The sequence below is a fragment of the Nicotiana attenuata genome, unplaced genomic scaffold (assembly GCF_001879085.1).
Source record: "Nicotiana attenuata strain UT unplaced genomic scaffold, NIATTr2, whole genome shotgun sequence".
Taxonomy (NCBI): domain Eukaryota; kingdom Viridiplantae; phylum Streptophyta; class Magnoliopsida; order Solanales; family Solanaceae; genus Nicotiana; species Nicotiana attenuata.
This window is the reverse complement of record NW_017671169.1, coordinates 55,794-62,688: the sequence shown is the minus strand read 5'-3', so window position 1 is coordinate 62,688 and position 6,895 is coordinate 55,794. Positions and strand designations below refer to the sequence as shown.

Here is a 6,895-nt window from a genome sequence, read left to right as displayed (position 1 = left end):
TCGGTTTAATTCTTGTTTAGAAAATTAGGATAGTCTAATTTAGTTAATAGTTAATCACAAGTCCATGTGGGTACGATATTTGGACTTACAATCCTATATTACTTGTCGACCACGTATACTTGCGTGTGCGTTTGGGAGCAACAAGTTTGTCATCTAAACTGAAACAAAGGGAGTTAATGTGGCAGCTGGTAAGGTTAATTATCCTGATTCGGAGAGAATGGTTATTTACGATAAATGGACAATTTCAAGATTATAAAATGAAAAGCCTCATCGAAACCAGTTAATCAGCCCCTCGGGGAGGAGAATCAGCTAGCTACAGTTCTATCCAGTAAATAGATGCAACGCTTGATATATCCAACTTACCACTATATAACAAGCACCCTTTCACCGTAATGACCAACAGCTAAACTCTTCTTCTCTCTTCTTCTCTCCGAGCATTCATGACTTTAAAATCTTGATCCTTGATTGATGACCAACGTAGCTACGTTTGGAAATGTATCCCTCTTCTTGGATCTTTAAAATGAGCATTTATAATGTGAAAATTGGTGGTGAATCTGTCATTGTAAGAGTTGCTGACCGTGTAGATATTATGTGCCATGGCATCTCCGAACTAAGGGCTCAAATGAAGTATCCATATCCAGTTGTAGGAATTAAAATTACAGATAGCGGAGATTTAATCTTGCTCAATGTTAATAACAGGTGCCTAATAATTCAATTTAACCGCATGATGAAAGTGGGAAGTCTATTTGATATCCCACATTCTGAATTACTTTTGTGGCTAATGTTAACAATTCTATATCTGTTCACTGTCTTCGTCCAACTGCAACTGGCGCGAAAGAAACAGAAGTTAGTGTCATGAGTATTAATGTTTTGGCTGGTAAGATTCGTAAGAAGCCAGGGCTTCTGTATAGTACACTAGAAGAGCTGGTGGTTGATGCTGGACTTGATATTAAGAAACCTATCTTTACAAGCTTAGATCGGTCATACCGGTATTCTTCACCTGTTCTTTCTGAGGAGGACGTGCAGTGCCTAGTATATGAAGTTTATTCATGTTACCAAATTGCAGCCAAGCTAAGGGATGGAGTGAAGTAATGACAAATTATAGCGGCTCAATAAAATTGGTGACCTTTAGCCGGCATTGTGTCGTTATTATAAGGATTTCCGTTGAAGTGATTTACAAGTGTAGTTGCTGTGAATTCAGTTGTATGACCTATTAGTAGCAGACGCTCATTTGGATCTAAATTTAACGCTAATTTGATAATGTCATTATTATCTACGTTCCTATTTTATTTTCGTCTTTTTGATAGTGAATGTCTGTTTGTTGAAAAGCAGTAATAACCTATTTATCACATTTGACAACGTGAAAATTGCTCCATATTTGTGGAGGTCCGAGTCTTCTCCTGAGGTTGGCACACTAATCCTCCTCCATATTGTCCGAGTCTTCATGATGTTGGTGTTCTCATCTTTCTCTGGCTTCTCTGTGTCAAGTTTTCATTTTTTAGTTTGCTAAGGTGAGAAAGAAATGGAGATGAATTCTCAACATTTGGTTGCATGTTACGTTGGGTGAGTGAGAGTGATGATGTCTTACTACTATATTTGGGAGGGAGTTTGTGTTCTACGTAGTTACGCGCTTTTTCTTTGCACTTGCAACACGTTTTCCCAAATTGATTTTGGAGATTTTATTTAATATTTTTAGTGAACTTTTAATTGGAACAAGTCACTTTTACATTTTTTTGTTTAAGGGAGTTTTACATTCCTATATATTATTTCAGATTTTATTATAAAAAATATTCACGTTTAATTAATTACCCGATCTAAACAAGTTTTGTTTACAAAATATATACATTCGGCTCTCAATCCATTATTGGTGTCTTCAATCAAGGGATTTAGTTCTACCTTTTTCCTTTTTTCTCTCCTCTTTCCCCTTTTCTCTCCGGATCATCCACCCTTGCAGCAATTTGTTGATCAAGTCAGTGGACAACTCTTTCATCTGTGTCACGACCCATTTTTCATAATATGTCATGATGGCGCCTAATACCATGGTCAGGCCAGCTGAATGCGGAAGTGTGATTAAGTTCTCATTTTACTTTAGCCAAAGACAGTGATACTAAAATTTTCAAATTTAAAGATAAAACTAGTAAAGATCATAAAGTGCTAAAATAACGATACAACCCCAAAATGAATGTCTACTACAGTGTGTGTCAGGACCTGGTGTCACAAGCTACGGGCGACCAGTAGAATATACACAAAAAGAATGAAACACTATCCTACTGTCTGAATCAGGATAGACAGAAATCAAAAATACAAGAAAGGACTCCTTCGGCTGCGGATCGGCATGAGAGAGAAGGCAGCTCACCGTAGAAGTCCCTAAGCGTGCTCACTGATGCGCACCAGAATGATGTCCAGATCCACCTGCCTCAAATCCTGTACAATTAAGTACAGAAGTGTAGCATGAGTACATAAACCACATGTACTCAGTAAGTATCCCGTCTAATCTCGAAGAAGTAGAGACGAGAGGTCGACTTGATACTTACTAAGGTCAAGATAATATAATATAATAAAGTGAGATATACAGCATGAAGGATCTCCAATAACACACGTTTAATAGAAGAGTCATATTCATGTTCTTGTCATAATTAAATTACCAGTTTTCACTTTTCATATCAAATGAGTGATCATGTCATAACTAAATGTAAATATAAATCATGCACAAACATGCCGAGGTCGACGGCCTGCTCCAACAGAAAATAAATTGTGCACTGCCGAGGGTCGAGCAGCACGAACCATAGATGCATCTATTATCACCGAGGCGATCGGCCCGATCCATAATCATCAAGAAAATATCAAGAAAAGCACATAAGGCTCAATTACATACAAGGGAATTCCTACCAAGGCTCAACAAACTCATACGTTCACCTTTCATTTCCTCAAGTCTATAGCAAATCAAAATGATCATATTGGCGATTTAAAATAAGAGATATTCCCCAATTAGACATGATGTGGATCCTAAACTACCCGAACAATTATCATATAGTAGCTACGCACGGACTCTCGTCACCTAGTACGTACGTAGCCCCCGCATTTAGCAATAATTACTCATTTAAAATCCTATGGGGACAATTCCCTCTTACAAGGTTAGAAAGGAGACTCACCTCGCTCCAAAGTGCACTCCCAATGTCCAAGAACGAGCCCAAGTCCTTAATTCGAAGCCGGACAATCCCAAACTAATCAAACGAAGTAAGAACTAGTAAATAAAGGCTTAAAAGGTTGAATTCTAGCTATTTAAGCAATTTCCTAACCATTAACACAAGTTTCCTAAATTCCGACCCCGGGCCCACGTGCCCGGATTCCGAGATTTTTCGAAGGAAGTTGTTCTCTATCACCTAAGGATCACAAATATATGATTTCTGGTTCGCTACATGGCAAATTATGTGATAAAACCTTAGTTTTCATTAAACCCTAGGTCCAGCTCAAATCCCTTGATTTTACCTAATTTTTAGTGTTAAATCTACCTAATGTTTATGTATTTGAACTAAAAATGAGTGGGGATTACTTACCTTGCAATGTTATGTTGAAACCTCCTCTTTGGAATCACCAAAATCGCCTAAGTGTTGAGAGTAATGTGGAAGAAATGAGTTTGGGTTCGTATTAATGAACCCTTCTGCCCCCAGTGATTTCCGCTTCTGTGGAAGGAATCCCGCTTCTGCGGGTTCCGCTTCTGCGGACATGAGCCGCTTTTGCGGAAATGGGCAAGGGGGCCTGGGCCGCTTCTGCGGTCAAAACCTTGCTTCTGCGAGGCCGCTTAAGCGGAAAGCCCACCGATTCTGCGGTTCTGGGCCTGGGCGGATGGACCGCTTCTGCGGTCAGGGGTCCGCTCCTGCGGTTTCCCCTGGGCCTGGCCCCTTCTGCTTCTGCGATAAAACGACCGCTTCTGCGGTCTCGCTTCTACGGTCCAAGAGCCGCAGAAGCGGTTATGACAGAAGCAGCAGATAAGGTTTTTCCTAAGTTTTCAACTTCACTCGAACCTCGATCATTTGACGCTCGGGGCTCCCGAGCCCCGCCCGAACACGAGGCGGACCTACTCGAGCCCACGAAATGCTTAAAACAACGCTAAATCAGGGAATCAACCCCAAAACCAAATAATTCAAATCATTGAACCTTCAAGTTCTAAATTTCCTCCTAACGGGTCAAAACGCCCTTAAACCATTCGGATTGACACCAAATTTTACAGGTAAGTCTTAGCTGATATTTCGGACTTGTACCAAGTTTCGGAATCGAAATACAAACCCGATACCTAGGAAAACAATAATTTCTTATTTTATTTAAATCTTAGAAACTTAAACTTAACCATTTCATATAAAAATTCATTACTCGGGCTAGGGACCTCGGAATTCGATTCCGGGCATACGCCCAGGTCCCATATTTTCCCACGGACCCTCAGAAATTGTCAAATCACGATTCCGGGTCCGTTTCCCCAAAATGTTGACCGAAGTCAAACTTGGCCTTTTTAAAGAAACTTAAAGAAGCAACTAGGCTTATTCTTGCTCAAAACTCTTCTAACTTCCGAACCACCCGTCTCCGCAAGTCATAAATTAGCTAAAGCAAGTGCGGAAAGTATTATTTAAGGGAGCGAGGTTCGAAAATGCAAAACGACCAGTCGGGTCGTTACATTCTCCACCTCTTAAACAAACGTTCGTCCTCGAACGGACATAGAAAAGTACCTGGACTGCTGAACAAGCGGGGATATCGGCTCTGCATGTCCTCCTTGGACTCCCATGTCGCCTCCTCGACCGGTTGGCCCCTCCACTGGACTCTTACCGCAGAAATCCTCTTGGACCTCAACTGGCGATCCTGTCTATCCACAATGGCAAGTGGCTCCTCCTCGTAGCCCAAGCTCTCATCTAACCGAATGGTACTGAAATCCAACACATGTGAATAGTCGGCATGATACTTCTGGAGCATCGATACATGGAAGACTGGATGAACTTCTGATAAACTGGGAGGCAAGGCAAGCTCATAGGCAACCTCTCCAACTCGCCTCAACACCTCGAAAGGGCCAATAAACCTTGGGCTCAACTTGCCCTTCTTTCCGAACCTCATAATGCCCTTCATGGGCGAAACCTTCAAGAGAACCTTCTCGCCAATCATAAATGATACATCGCGCGCCTTCTGATTCGCGTAACTCTTCTGCCTGGACTGAGCTGTGCGGAGCCTCTCCTGAATCAACTTTACCTTATCCAAGGCATCGTGAACCAAATCTGTACCAAGCAACTTAGCCTCACCAGGCTCAAACCACCCGATCAGAGAACGACAACGCCAACCATATAATGCCTCATACGGGGCCATCTCTATGCTAGACTAATAGCTGTTACTATATGCGAACTCCGCCAAGGGTAAGAACTGATCCCATTGCCCTCCAAAGTCAATCACGCATGCTCTAAGCATATCCTCTAAAATCTGAACTGTCCGCTCCGACTGCCCGTCGGTTTGAGGATGGAATGCCGTGCTAAGCTCCACGCGGGTCCCCAACTCACTCTGAACAGCTCCCCCGAAATGGGAAGTGAACTGAGGGCCTCTGTCTGATATGATGGAGACCGGCACACCGTGCAATCTCACTATCTCCCGAATGTAAATCTGAGCATACCTCTCTGCTGTATAAGTAGTCGCCACTGGAATGAAGTGGGCGGACTTGGTCAATCTATCCATAATAACCCACACTGAATCAACCTTCCGCTGAGTCCGCGGCAACCCAACCACGAAATCCATAGTGATGCGCTCCCACTTCCATTCTGGAATGGGCATCCGCTGAAGTAGGCCACCTGGCCTCTGGTGCTCATGTTTGACTTGCTGGCAATTCAAACATTTAGCTGCATACTCCGGCAATGTCCTTCTTCATCCTCCGCCACCAGTAATGCTGCCTTAAGTCACGATACATCTTCGTGGCACCTGGATGAATGGAGTACCTCGAACTGTGGGCCTCCTCTAGAATCCTCTCTCTCAAGCCATCAACATTAGAAACACATACACGGCCCTGAAGCCGTAACACACCATCCTCGTCAATAGAAATCTCCTTGGCACCTCCCTGAAGTACCATCTCTCTGAGAACTGCCAAATGTGGATCATCGAGCTGTCGGGCCTTAATCTTCCCCAACAACGAAGACTGGGCAACCACACATGCTAGGACCCGACTGGGCTCTGAAATATCCAATCTCACAAGTCTGTTAGCTCAAGACTGAACATCCAAAGCTAATGGTCTCATCTCAGCAGGAATGAATGCCAAGCTACCCATACTCTCCGCCTTCCTACTCAAGGCATCCGCAACCACATTTGCCTTTCCTGGATGATAAAGAATGGTAATGTTATAATCCTTTAGTAGCTCAAGCCACCTGCGCTGCCTCAAATTAAGATCCCTCTGCTTGAACAAATGCTGCAAGCTGCGATGGTCTGTATAGACCTCACATGACGCTCCATATAAATAATGCCTCCATATCTTAAGAGCATGAACAATCGCCGCCAACTCTAGATCGTGCATAGGGTAATTTTTCTCATGAACCTTCAGCTGACGTGAAACATATGCAATAACTCGCCCCTCCTGCATCAATACACATCCCAAGCCAACGCGAGAAGCGTCGCAATACACTGTATACATCCCTGAATCGGAAGGCAATACAAGAACTGGTGCCGTGGTCAAGGCTGTCTTGAGCTTCTGGAAGCTCTCCTCACAATCGTCAGACCAACAGAATGGAGCACCCTTTTGGGTCAATCTGGTCAGAGGTGATGCAATAGATGAGAAGCCCTGCACAAATCGCCGGTAATAACCTGCTAACCCCAAGAAACTCCTGATCTCGGTCACTGAAGTAGGACGTGGCCAACTCTGAACTGCCTCAATCTTCTT

At 43.2% G+C, this 6,895-nt stretch overlaps 1 pseudogene; it reads left to right on the top strand.

The window, feature by feature from the left end:
- The first annotated feature begins 855 nt into the window (after nt 1–855).
- Nucleotides 856–6,895, top strand: part of LOC109206407 — a 23,796-nt pseudogene continuing 17,756 nt past the window's right edge.